The sequence below is a fragment of the Bidens hawaiensis genome, unplaced genomic scaffold (genome assembly GCF_021521415.1).
Source record: "Bidens hawaiensis isolate Kalapana, Puna unplaced genomic scaffold, B.hawaiensis_p1.1 tig00015850_1, whole genome shotgun sequence".
NCBI lineage: Eukaryota > Viridiplantae > Streptophyta > Magnoliopsida > Asterales > Asteraceae > Bidens > Bidens hawaiensis.
In genome coordinates this window covers 127,435-142,956 of record NW_027492414.1, presented here as the reverse complement: position 1 = coordinate 142,956, position 15,522 = coordinate 127,435, and the positions used below count along the sequence as shown (strand labels likewise).

General features: G+C 30.3%; 1 pseudogene across 1 annotated transcript; it reads left to right on the top strand.

Moving 5' to 3' along the window:
- Nucleotides 1-210: 210 nt before the first annotated feature.
- LOC143549837 (tryptophan aminotransferase-related protein 4-like) lies at nucleotides 211-13,192 on the top strand (annotated as a pseudogene). Its single transcript, XR_013138209.1, has 5 exons — nucleotides 211-542; nucleotides 1,896-2,190; nucleotides 2,267-2,541; nucleotides 2,653-2,933; nucleotides 12,931-13,192. The product of XR_013138209.1 is annotated as a tryptophan aminotransferase-related protein 4-like (transcript).
- Nucleotides 13,193-15,522: the final 2,330 nt, after the last annotated feature.

The window sequence follows — 15,522 nt, the reverse complement described above, 5'->3', positions numbered from 1 at the left end:
TGTTACGAGATTAACGTTAGAAGTTAGAAGCTTAAAAGAAACCAAGGAATATGCTTAGAATACCCTTTCAATGTATTTTCTTTTACATATTACATTTAACAATACATAATACATAAAGTTGACTTGAGGGGGATTTAGTTTATGTTGTCCCTCTAATACGGACATTGTTTCCTGATTACATAGTTCATCTGGAAGCAGGAAAAATCTAACATGAACAAAACAAAGAAATATTGTTTCTTCATTTCAATAGCAGTCAATGTGTTATTCATTAGTATAGGTATATATCTGTATGTAGGTGGAGCTCGAAGTGGAGAGAAGACTCTGGAGATTTTTAGTCACCTGTCATCGTCGTCGGAGTTGACATGGACTAAGAGAGCGGCGTTAGAGGCGGAGGCGGTTGCAGCAGTTTCATGCTCAGGCCATGGTAGAACTTTTGTTGACACGTTGGCTCCTGGTGGTCAACCTGTTTGTGAGTGCAATGGCTGTTATAATGGCACTGATTGCTCGGTACTTGATCCTGAATGTCCTGCTATGGCTCGAAGGTGATTTCTTAATTAGTTTCGGACTGTTGACTTCATGCTATTTCAGATCAAAGTTGTTCTAGGGGGTTTTTTCGGGTTGACTTTTTCTTTTATTATTAACACATGTAGATTAAAAACAGAAAGCATCACAACAGATCATAGATGATAATTGTTGACCGAGTACAGGTACCGATCGATCGCGGTAATTCTTCGATTACATGAGTTTGTTTCGATGAACGTGAATAGAACTTTTGAACTTTTTTTAAGGGTTAGTTAACTTCATTAAGGGAAAATATGGTAGATATTTTAATTCATAAAGTTGTGACATTTGTTTCTACTATATATCATTTTCTGTTACTATTATTGCTTATTTTTACTACTAAATACTGCTATATATTATAATTATTATATCTACTAATCATCCTTTTTTTTCGTTAGTACTAAATATTACGTTTTTCCAATAATCTATTTTATACTTTACTAGATGGGTGTTCACGTCATGCAGCGGGAAATGCGGGCCTTGGTAATTATGTAATAAGTTCATGGGTAAACTATTGTTCAGTTTAAAATCGTAAAACCGTTCAAACCGGTCATCGGTTTGATTTGACGGTTGATTTTTTTCCTTTATCTTTTGGCCGGTTGTTTTCCACTTTCAAAAGTTCTATCTTGGTTTTCGATGACAAAAAACCGTTACAAAAGATTTGGCTCACGATTTAATTTAAAACTGTTTAAACCAGACCGCAAACACAACTACATAATATGTATTTTTTAACTGAAAAAAAATATGACAATATCATACTCAAATTAAAGATAAAAATATGTTGGTTTAAGGGTGTAACTTTTTTGAAAACATATTAAAGTATGAAAAAGTTATTAACGTTTAAAAACAATGGTGGAGTTTAAGTTAAAAGTGAAAATCAAAATAAGATATATGTAAAAGATTAAGGGTTATTGTTGTAACTATTTTTAAAATTTAATAATAATTGAGGGGGCAATATTGTAGCTATATTAAATAAACGTGAGTTTTAATATGAGAATTACTCTTTTGGCTCCATTTAAGATTGTACCTTATGTAATATTACTTGTAAATCCTTTAATATGAAGTGTCTTAATTTACCCATCTTTGCTATTATATATATTTTGGTATTATATATATAGTATATACATTCTATTATTATGTTGCTTGTTTATGGAGTCGAGGGTCCCTTGGAAGCAGCCTCTCTATTCCCCATGGATAGAGGTAAGGTTCGTCTACATCTCACCCTCCCAGACCATAGTAATAGTTTTTGCTATGTGTGAGATTTACTGGATATGATTGTTGTTGTTGTTGTCGTTGTTGTTGTTGTAAAGTTGTGACATTTGTGGATGTTGCAGTGGGGATTGTATGTACCTTGAGCCATTTTGGATGCAGAATGCAGCTGACTTTGCATTAATCATATCGGGGTGGCATCCTATGAGTTACATTTATGGGGACAGGACTATGATGTCTTCACAGGTCGAAGATTACATTCGCCAACTACATTCCATTGTGGGGAATGCAATCACCGAAGGGCGATACCTAGTTTTCGGTGTCGGGTCAGCTCAACTTTTAAGTGCAGCTGTTTATGCTCTTTCCTCGGAAAACATATCTTCACCGTCAAGCGTCGTCGCTGCTGCACCATACTTTTGGGTAACAAGTTTAAAAATTTATTCACGTGTTATAATGGTATTAGTATATAATGTTGGTGTTTTTTTTCGACCTATAGATGTTCAAGGATCAAACCTCGTTCTTCAACGCCAAGACTTTTAACTTTGAAGGAAACACAAACTCATCGCAATCAAATGAAACTGATTTGGTTGAATTCGTAACCTCACCAAACAATCCAGATGGGGGGTTGAAGGAACCGGTTAAAGGAAGGAAGACGATAAATGATCATGTCTTTTTCTGGCCACAATTTACTCCTATCCCCAGCCCTTCAGATCAAGATGTTATGATTTTTAGTCTTTCCAAGCTCACAGGTCATGCCGGTTCACGATTTGGGTATGTGTGTTTTGTTTATAGCCAATTTTGAAGTAGAGATCTTTACATGAAGTCTGAATAAATGCTTATGCATTTTGCTTTAACCACAATATATATGTTGTTTATATATAGGTGGGCAATTATAAAAGATAAAGCTGTATATGATAAGTTTTTAACCTATGCCTCCGTGGCTAGTGTTGGAGTTTCAAGAGACACTCAATTAAGAGTTTTGAAGATTTTAGAAGTAATTGTTGATGGCGACGAAAAAAAGTTTTTCGAATTTACAAATAATAAAATGAAGGATCGTTGGGAAAGATTGACGTCTATCATGTCAAAGTCTAAAAGATTTTCAATCCAGGAGAGGCAACCTTTCCACTGCACTTTCTTTAACGAAACTAGGAAGCCAAATCCAGGTAAATTTATTTCATGTAACCTTGAAAACTTCATTAGAAACTATAAGAAAATGGTTCTAATGCAATGTTTACTATCTTTTCAAATGTACGTGTGTTACTAACATGGTTACTTACAAATATATTCGACCCTAAACATATAATTACATATATCCTCATTTGATATAAAATTACCAAATTACCCTCTTGTTTTACAAACCTATCTATGCCATCTCTGAGACAAATTGTTGAGCACGAGAATAACTACTCAACGCCGCCACCGCCAAACCTCCACCCCCGCGACGAATCATCCTTGTTCATCACCGACTGAGCAAAGGGACGTGGATGAGTGATTGTTCACAGACTTGGAGATCTGATTCCACCGGATGATATTCTTATAATCCTTAATAGAGTTTCTTCCATAATCAATCCAAAGTCAAAAACATTATTCAATATTCAAAATCCCCAAAACGGATTTTATAATTCAACAATTTCATCCCACTCAATTCTATTACTCACAAAGTGATCCAGAATCGCAACGTTAGCATTTAGGGAACTTTCAACTGCTAAAGATTTAGGGGGTCTTTGGGATTGCTTATTTTCACTAACTTATAACTTATAAACTTTTTGAAAAATAATAAGGTGTTTGGGATTGTTTATATTATGAGAGAAAAAGTTTCATAAATTACACTTTTTTAACTTATTGACTTAATAAAAAGTTATAAAAAAGGAATCCCAAACACCTCTTAAATCAGAGTCTTGTTTGGTAAAATAAATATGGTTTATAGTTTAATTAATATGAAGGGTAAAATAATCATATTTCAAGTTAATTTTAAAGGAGTGGGTAAAAATGTAATAATTATGTTTAAATAAGGGGATATATAAATTAAAATTTTGGGTTTCGTATATATGTAACTAGCTTTTACTCCTCCCGTATTACGAGGTTATTTTATATTATTCGTTTCTTACTTTTTATATATTTTTATGGATTTTAATTTTATTTATCGTAAGTAAGTACTAATATACTTATAATTTGATGACGAAAGAGTTTCACAAATAAATGAGATTTATAACCCGGTTTAAAACTATCTGGTTTGGTGAGACCCGTGACCCACTTATTTTTTTTTACTATAAAATAGTTTCGTAATTATAAATATTATCTTTAAAAAACATATATTAGATTTTAGTTTATCCATATTTTGTAGGATTTTCATATCAAATATTTGATGAGATTAATTTTTAATATAATGAGATATTATAACCCATTTAAGGGCTACATGGGTTTGGTGAGACCCATACCCGTGAATTCGAGTAAAATGCATTATAAACATTCATTTACAAATAAAGCAATCTGACGACATGAGGAGACCTGGGGAAATTAATTAAAATTTACTATTTAATAATTAATTAAAATGCATACTAATTTTAAATATTAATATAAGTAATATTAGAAATAACATATTAGTCTTGAAAGTGAGATGTGATTTTTTTCATTAAAATAGTCGTAAAATTGAAAGAGAGAAAGCTAAAGAAATATGTAGATTTAAAAATTTTGAGCTAAAAAGTATTAATAATATATTTTTTAAATAAAATATAATATTAATTTTTAGTATATTCATATTTTATAAGATTTTCATATCAAATTTGGTGATATTAATTTTTAATTAATTAGATGTTATAAACCGTTTAAAGGAATATATATGGGTTTGGTGAGACCCCTATTCGTGAATTCGGGTCATAAGAATGAGAAGACTCCTTTTACATATAAAACTATCTGGTTGCTTGAGAGAATGTGAGAAACAACCAGAGAGCTTTTAAAGATTTCGTTTATATATATTTAAAATAAATTAAGTTGAGAAATATATATAAATGCCCTTAAATTATTTTACCATCTTGACAACACATGTGTGGGTATTAGGTTAAAATAATTAAAAATTAAAAAGCAATATTAACAAATTTGTTTAATGGTGCTCTTTATGTAACATTAAAATTTGGATATTTTAGATATACAAAGTGTAGACACATAATAGTAAAATTAGTCCTTTATATTTGTGCATTTTAATAATGGTTATCATTTAGCAAACTTAATGATAGAAATCATACTTTATGTTTCAAATTTTTATCACGTTAAGTTCTTGGTCCTAACCCAGTTAAGTTTTCCAGTTAAATCCGGTAATATGCAAGGCACATGAGGGTAGTTTTATAATGCACAACTTTTTTTATGGAGATCCACCTATTTTACAATTATATAAAAAGCATATAAATTAATGTGGGTCCTGTCTATCCACTAATCATCATCCCTGTCATCTCTCTACATCCTTTACCACCACCACACAGTCATCATCAAGCACTCAATCCCCACCACCAAACAACATAAACCAACAACGCCACCACCATATGCCAAGCAGTGGTTGGAAGAAAGCTACTATCTATGATTCAAGTATCACACAAACCACCATCGCACTCCACCTTGTGTACTCTCAAACCCTTCTCAACTCCACCTTCCAAGGCCGTCGCCCACCTCCGCCACAAACCATTGTCTCACGGGATAACCAACAAAGCACCATTAGACCCTAACAGCCACCGTAGATACCGGAAGTCTAATCGTGTTAAAATCTCCTTTTTCTCCCAACCGCCCCCTATGTTTAAAACATTAAAAAGACCCTTTTTTCTATTTCTCCTCAAGTTCTGTAGGTCTAGGCTAGGGCATAGATAGACATACACTAATTGTAGAATGCAACACTTAATTCTCTCCATTGCTGCTTCAAATTGGTGTTCAATTGAAAACCTAGTTGTTCAAATCAAGAAATTTAACTTGGTTAGTTTTTGGATTCTTTTTATGTCGAATTTTTAAAAAAGAATTATAGGTCATGATAAGAAAAGTAAATAAATTTATAAAACTATCCTCATGTGCCTTGCACATGACTAGATTTAACTGAAACACTTAAGTGGGTTAGGACCAAAGGAATTAACGTGATAGGAGTTTGAAACATAAAGTACGGTTTCTATCATTAAGTTTGCTAAAGGACAACCTTTGATAAAACGCACAAACATAAAGGAATAGCTTTGCTATCCTGTCAAGTTTAGAAACTAATATCTTTTTATTATATATATAAGGTTGAGTTATTCTATAAAGGCCAACAAAAATGAGAAGTGTGAGAAGCCATAATTAATAGTACATCTCTCTCTACATGCAAGTCACATGTTAATTCCCCAATTATTTTTAAATGTCTATAACTTTTTCATACGATATTTACAAAAAATCATCATAATAACAAGCGTTTTTTATCTTTTAAATATGAGAATGATTTTGTCATATAAAAATAAATAAAAAATTACGTTATTGTGTCTTTTTACTTACCATTGTGTTTTTTTCGTCATTGGGTCTTTCTGTGTGTCATTATGTTTTTTTCGCCATTGCGTCTTTCAACTCATCATTGTTTTTTTTAAATATTAATAACATCGTTGTGTAATAATAATATGTAAATATAATGAAAAATACAAACAAATTATCTAAGACATAAAACACATCATGAATACATATTACACGATAACCTGAAATGTAAAACACAATAATGAATACATATAACACAATGACCTAAAATGTAAGACACAGACATATAACACAATGACTTGAAACGTAAAACACAATGGAAACTACATATTACACAATGACTTGAACGTAATACACAATGAACATAATACTATTTTTTCTCAAATTAAGTGAATGTTGATCCCAATGACTAAAACACAATGATAAGTAGAAAAACAAATGTTGAGCACAAAGACACAATGACGAACAAAAAGACACAATGATGTAATCTTTGTTTAAATTTTTTTCTTTAATATGAGCACCAATTGAAAAACACAATTACCATAATCTATAACACAATGCATAGAAAACTGAATTAAAATATATAATGGACAACCAAATAACACAATATAAAATACCCATTTTTTTTATTTTTTTTTAACAATATGATATTCATATTAAAGATAAAAATCGCTTGTTATTATTGTAAAAAAATTTCTAAAAAAATTGTCGTATGAAAAAATTTATAAACATTTTAAAATAATTGAGTAATTGACATGTGTCTTGCATGTGGAGAAAGAAAGTTCATTATAAGTGAGTTATTTACCATCATGCCCTTCTAATTAATTTTTATTTTTAAATTAATATTTACCATCCAAATTTAAGATCAATGAATTAGATTGATTCCCACTATTTTTATTTTTGTTGTACTTTGTATTTTAACCCTACCATATAGGATAAGTATCATTACAGAACTCTTAAATTATTTAAAAACTTGAAAAACTCTTAATAACTAAAAATTTTTATAAATTTTTTGTATGGTAATATTATTTGAGTGTAGTCTTATCACTTTTTATATCTATGTTTACGATTACAATTATGAAAATTTGTTTATACACATATCTATGTTTTTTTACACATATGTAAATTTGTTATTACATAAATTTTAGATGTGTAACCTTGTAATTTATATATGTAATTCAATTATTGCTTTAAAAATATGATAAAACTACTCTATAACAATAATAATACATATAAAAAAATTCAAAAAAACTGTTGGTTGTTAAGAGTTCTCAAATTTCTTAGTGTTTTAGAGTTTTATAACGAAACTAACCCTATATATAGCTGATTTCTTTTGAGAACTAGTTTAAGTTTTAAGAACTCGAAAGAACTTAACGTAACAATATTTTTTTTTTGGAATTTTGTTTACATTTATGTAGGTTACATGTACGTAAAAAAATTACAATATTTTTACGCACCTAATCGACTTTTTACATAGGTGTAATAAAAGTTTAAATTAGTGTAATCACTGTACATTTTTATTCTCTCTTCTACTTATAATTTTTAATCATGTTTAATCTAAACCACATAATCTAACCTATTCAATTAAATATGTGGTTAAAAATAAAGTTCTTAAATCTCAAAAAGTTCACAAATTATCCTTCCCCTATATAGATATGCATATATATATATAATTGAAAACGTGTGAGAACCATTTATAATTTGAGAACTTTGAAAACAATTTTAGACCAAAAACAAATCCATCAAAGTAAAAAGAATAAAAATATTATAAAGCAAAAAAAAAAAAAAAAATAAAAAAATAAAAAAAGTAAAAAAAAGATAACAAAACGTTTATCTAACATCCTAGCTAATTTATACATATATTAGCTAATTTAGTAAAATAAAAATTTCTCAATTTAACTAATTTATACATCTATATATAATACCAAAATAAAAAAATGTAAAAATTATAAAGCCAAAAATAATGCAAAGATAAAAAAAAGTAAAAATACTAAACGTTTATCTAGTACACCGTTTTCAAAAAATAAAAAATAAATAAAATAATAATAATATTTTCTCGGTTTAGCTAATTTATATGTATAATACTTATCTAACAATTTTATACACTTATGTACATATATGTACATACGTGTAACTTTTTATACATATATGTATAATTAAGATAAATGATGTACATTATGTAATTGGAGATTAAAGGAATATATATATATATATATATATATATATATATATAATGAGTATCATTACAGAACTCTTAAATAATATAAGAACTCGAAATAACCCTTGAAAACTAACATTTTTTATAAATTTTGTATATTAATGTTATTTGAGTGTAGTTTTATCGTTTTTATATCTATATTCTCAATTATAAATATGAAAATTAGTTTTTACACATGTATAATTTTCTTTATATATATATGTAAATTTGTAATTACATAAATTTTAGATATATGTAAACTATCTATTTATATATGCAATCAAAAATTTATATATAAATATGGTAAAACTAGTCTCAAACAATGTTAATATATGAAAAAAAATTAAAAAATATTTGGTTGTCATGAGTCCCTAGAAGTTTTAACCTTTTTGGAGTTCTGAAATGGTACAAACCATACACACACACACATACACACACACACAATTAAGGTTTATATTTTTATTTACTTTAAAAAAAACGGGATGCTATATAAATGTTTTGATTATTTAAAATTTTTAAAATTTTAAATTTTGACTTATAATTTTTTTTGGGGGGGGGGGGTGTTAGTGGTCGAAAATGATTCTCAAAGTTCTTAATTTCAAAACGTTCTCTTAAGATTCTCACACCACTATATATATATATATATATACATATACACACACACAAGTAGGAATCTGCGCGATGCGGAGAGAACCGAATTTGACTTGCAATGACAATTAGACCATGTACAAAAGTAGCAAAACGCAGCTTCAATACATACCACTTATCACCATAAAATACCTTTCTAAATCTGTCACATAACTAAATAAATCTCCTTCATGTTGAACTTATACATCTATGATGGGAAATGAAATTACATATATAATGGCTTCCAAAAATTTTTGTTGGATTTTGTTAAAAGCTCTCTTGACTCTTTAGACCCGAAAAGCGGCTTGCCAAAATTTCCTTAAAAGAATTGCTCAGGTCAAAACAGCCACCCGGCTTGTTTTGACCCAAACAGAAAAGTGCCAGGTCTAGAAAACACTCGGATGAATCCAAACCTTGTAAACCTCTTCTAAGCCTTTTTTATTCAAGTGAAAGGGATCACTAGCATGCCATTGAGATAACTAGCAGATAAAGGTTTAAGAAAAGAGATAAATCAAATAATAATAAAATGAAAAAATCAAGACCTGAGCTATCTTTAACGGTCCACCCTCAGGAAATCAAGCACATGTTCCAATAATATCCTCGAGTTTGATACTGACTATATCAACAGGAACAAAATTGGCTACTCCTTCCTCATCCCATTTTCCATTGTGAAGCACCTAATAATTCATTTGTAAAATTTGTCTATCTAATACACATAGCATATTACAGTCAACGCCATAGAAATGTTGATACCTTTTCTTTGGTGCAAGGTGTGCCATAAGATCTGTTGCTGGATTACTAGCATCATTTTCCTCTATAAAGCTTATTGTTGAATTAATAACAAGTAGTGTGATAATCCCAACAAAATCCTGCCACTCAAGTGGTTTACCCTACGCAATAGCCAAGTATTATAAACTAATCTGAAAGAAACATCACATATACCACATGCACATTTAGATACAATTAATATTATTCACCCCTCCATTGGCAAGTGCAATGAACATAATTGCAGCAAATGGGTTCCAAATAAACCCTAAAAATATCAAAATTTTGTTCACCCGAAATTACAACACAATTTAACAAATTAATCACAATCAAGAATAGTAATTGTAAGCCTGTAACTTAAAAGCTACACACCTCCTTCTCGTCAAGCTAATTGTGCCCAAAATTCTCCGATACCTTATCAACATTCTGTGATGTTAGCACTTCGTTAGAACATCTCAAAGTTTCAAAACCTTCCTCAAGTGGAATCATTTCCTGTAATTGAACTTTTAATTCAGTAATCTTAAACCAAAACAAAAACAAAAGTACATATGTTTAAATATGTTCACAACCCTTTATATAAATAAAGTAACAATCTAGAAATTTGGCAAAAGTTACCATTAACATCATTATCAACAACGAAACCACTCACAGCCATACACACACAAATGTAAGTTACAGTACCTTACCCAAATCAGCTGTTTGCTTCTTCATAGTGCCATAATATCATTTATCTTCCCGTCCCTAACACTTAGTTTTCTAGCTCACTGCAAAATAAAATAACCAAAACAAATAATGTTGGGCCAATAAACCCTAAATTGAGTAAAATTATAAAATAACAAAAAAAAAAAAATGCACATAAATTGAATGAAAATGTGATAGCTTACTTGCAAAAAAAAGTAACTCCGACGGTGACAACTATCTTTTAGTGGGCGATGGAGGCGGTGGTGATTGTTGTGAAATGGAACGTAAACCGAAGCATATACATTCAGAATAGTCTTCGCCACAAATTCCAAACAATTTCACCAAATTATGTGTTGAAAATGTTAATAGATGTTGTAGAATCGATGGAGGAGTAGATAATCGTCATTGAAGATAGGCTGCGTTAAAGAGAAGAAAAATGAGATAGAATGAATGCATCATAATGAATGAAGGTGAAAATTAGGGTTAGCTGTGGTTTTGAATTTCGAATCACCTGACATACGCGGGGTATGTTGGTTTTAAGAAAATATGCATTTTAAAGTTATACATTATGTATCAACGGTAGTAAAACTCTTATTTTTAAGAGTTCTTATTAAATTACCAATATACCCTTCTTATATGCGTTTTAATATATTATAGATATAGATATATATGTACACATATAGGGATATAATTCATAGAAATACTTCTTCTTAAAGAGAGAACTCAAAAACTAATAAAGGAATATTTTTAATTAAAAAAAATATTTTTTCAATTTTTTTTCTTTCATCCTTCTTATATTTTGTTATTTTTCACTTGAAAAAAATATCAAAAAGTAGAAAAAGGTCATAGTGCACATATACAATAGTGTTGTATTACATATATGCAATAATGTGGATTTTATGTGTTCAATAGGGGTGTTCATGGTTCGGTTTTTGCGGTTTTTACGTCAAACCGTAACCAAACCGTTTGTAACGGTTTTTTATTTTTGTAAACCAAAACCAAACTGTTGAACTCTTAAACAGAACCAAACCGAACCATTAGTAACGGTTTGGTTCCGGTTTGGTTTCACGGTTTGGGCCTTTTGGGGTTTTATACAAATGCCCAAAATAATTTGTGTTATGTAATTATATAACTCTTCATAATTTACAGAAAATGACAAATACCGTTACAACAATTGATTTATGGGTTCTTATTCAAAAATTTGAAAGGCAAATTAAAGGTCTTTTGAGTTTTAAATTGGGCTTAGCCCACATTTTTTTGTTTACTATTGGTCTTTCCTTTTAATAACGTTTGTTTTAGGCATTAACAATTTTCATTTAATTATGTCTATTAGTATATTTGTGTAAACATACATATATAATAATAATATAATATATTTAGACTATTTATAATTAAATCATGCGGTCCGGCTTGGTTTTATACCGTTGGTTTTGGGTATAAACAGTAAACCAAACCATTAGTTACGGTTTTAAAATATTGAAACCAACTGACCGAAAGTTAGGAAAGAAAACCAACTGTGAAACCAAACCTATGACCGATTTGGGCGGTTTCGCTGTTTCGAACCGGACCATGAACACCCCTAGTGTTCAATACTGTTTAATTGCATATATTAAATAGTGTGTATTGTATTTGTGAAATAGTGTTATATTACATACAAAAAATATAGAAAAAATAAATAAAAGTCGATGTAGTGCATATGCGCATCAATGTTATATTACATACGCAATAGTGTGTATTCGTTATGTGAAATAGACTTATATTGCACACACACACACACACACACACACATATATATATATACTATTTTTAGTTTAATTAAAAAAATATTTTATATGTTGTTATTCTTCACCACAAAAAAATAAAAAAATAAAAAAATTTAAAAAAACCTCGTGGTAATGCATATATGTAATGCATCGACTTTTTATAATGCATATGTGCAATAGTGTGCATTTTGATATTAAAAATAGTGTTGAATAGCATATATATACAGTTGTTTATATTGTATATTTACAATAGTGTTATATTATATATAAAAATTAAAATAAATCGATATAGTGCATATGAGCATTAGTGTTGTATTACATATATGCGATAGTGTGCTTTGCATACAATATTAGTGTTGTATCTGCATATATTCAATAGTGTGTATTGTATAATGCATTTGTGTTGCATTATATGCAATAAAACACTATTTTTAGTTTTTTTAGGAACAATATCATCTTATTAGGAGGAAAGAAAAAAAATGTAAAATATTAATTTTAAAAACAATTAAAAATAATTCTTTAGTAAAGGAGATTTCTCTAAATCTCATCCAATCCCTTTTATATATATATATATATATATATATATATATATATATTGTGCGTGTGATATCATGAAAGCAGAAATACCAATGATTTAATATATAATAAATGCAGCTTTTGCATGGGTGAAATGTGAAAGAGAAGAAGATGATGATTGTAATGCACTGCTAGATGTGGAAAAATCATAGGTCATCCTGGAACCCTTTTTGAAGACTCAAATCGTTATACACGACTATCTCTCACCCAGAGCGAAGATAACTTTAAGTTGCTTATAAAACGACTCACCGAGCTGGTGGATAAAGAAAATGGTGGTCTTGATATTGTGAAAAGCTCAAATGAACCATTATATTACACTAGGAAAGGGTTATATCCATAAACCTCTTTCATAATTTATCTTCTTGGATCAGTGTGTAAAAGGTGTTCAAATGTGTGAAGTTGGATATCTTAATAAAAGTAACACGTGTTTATGTATATTGTTAACCTTAGAACCGGTTTCACAAGTGATTCACAACAAGAATGCAGCCTGTTGTTGCTTCTTGAACATACAAGAAAGAAACTGAAATATAAACTTGGTTAGGATGCTGCAAGTTATTATCGATAAACAAAATCAACCAACAAACAATTCTTATTTTATTGATAAAAGACGAACTAAAACCTCAACAAAACAATCGGCTAGGGTATAGATATATACCCACACAGTTTTAATTCTAATCAAATGCAGAATTTTAATCCAACACAAAGGGTTAGGATATATAAGACTAACTTAATTGAAATAAGACTAACTTATTAATAAATAATAAATGAATTATTATTTAAAAATATCCTCCAAGCCATCCCATGAGATTTACCGAACCGCCTTTTATTCAAATATCTCTTCGTTTACTCACCCTCAATATCTTCTTCTATAATGTCCAATGCATTGCAGAACTCCATGATATTTTTTCGAGACAAACTCTTTGTGAACATATTAGCAACTTGTTCCATAGTATTCACATATTTAAAATCAATTTCACCTTTCAAAACTTTATCACGAATAAAGTGATAGCGAACTTCAATATCTTTCGTACGAGCATGAAATGTAGGATTCTTAGCTAACAAATTCGAGGATATATTATCTCCAAATAACACTACTTTATTATTTGACTTTTGATTTAGCTCAATCAATAACTGTACTAACCAGACACTTTCCTGAGCTACCATTGCAGGTTCACGATATTCTGCTTCAGTAGCAGATATAGACATGGTTGGTTGTCTCTTACTACACTAAGATACACCCTCATAACCAATCATAAATACATACACTGTCGTCGAACGTCGGGTAGACACATCCTTCTCATAGTCGGCATCACAGTAACCAATTAAATCCAAACTCGACTCTCTCTTAAACTTTACACCATATGTGGGGGTGGATTTAACATACCTCATTATTCGTCGAATAACTTCCATAAGAGGTTTTAACGGTTTATGAAAGAATCAACTATGTACTCCTACCACGAAGGTAATATTTAGCCTTGTCAATGTTAAACAAATAAGACTCCCCACAATACGTCATAACATTGTCTATTCCTTAACAACATCAACTTGTAATTGTAAATTTGCCTCCATTGGGTTGCTTGTTTCAACACTCCAACCCGAACTTCACCATCAAGTCCACTATATACTTATGTTGATGAAGAATAACACTATCATCCTCTTACTTTATTTCTAGGCCTAATAATGACTTAACCATTCCAGATCCTTCATACGAAACCACGTATTCAGATTCTTCGTTACCTGACTTACCACGTTAACTAATCACCACCGGTGATGTTTCAATCATCAATGTATACCAACACTACTACAACCTTTTCACCTTTAGTTCGAACAAACAAACTTGTATCAGCAAGTGTAGGGACAAATCTGTTTGCTTCCAAGAACTCTCAGATCTTTCCGAACGATGCTCGAGGCGATTGTTTCAATTCATATAACGCCCTTTTCAATTTACAAACTTGGTTCGGGAATACCTTGCTTACAAACCTACCCGGTTTTTCCATTAAAATAACTTGATCTAAATCTGCATAGAGAAAAGCATTTCTTACATCCATTTTCCGTATATCCGGGCCATTGTTTATTAGCGACTACGGTAACTGATGTGAGCTTAGCTACAGGACTAAACGTATCATCATAATAAATACCAAACTCCTGTGAAAACCTGTTGGGCCTAGTTTATGTGGTTTGTACTTAGTTTACTTGTATTGGGCTTGGGTACGGGTTATTATGTAAACGAGAACACCTTAGTATTCTCGGTGGGTTTTTTGTTTGTTTGGGCCAATGTGTTGTCTTCCCTATGTATAGTTGATATCATGTATAGGGTTAAGGTTGTTCATTTCACAGTCTTGTGATCGTATTGTAAGTGCTTAAGCACCCAAGATATTCTTAATATACGTGTGTTTTGAAGCAATATCATGTTAGTTCCTTGTGCTCATTCGTGTTCTTGAATCGCCGAGTGTTGGTATTCCGCACCAATACTCGCTCTATTGATATCATAATTGTAGTGATCCAGATAAGGGACTTACAATTGGTATCAGAGCCTTAGACCTATTCAGGCTTGTTATTATGGTATCAACGGATTCAAGATATCATTTTCTGGTGGTGTTTGTGATTTCTGGCAAGTCACTAATCGGAGAAGAAGATTGAACTATTTTTGGGTAAAGATTGGCTTTGATT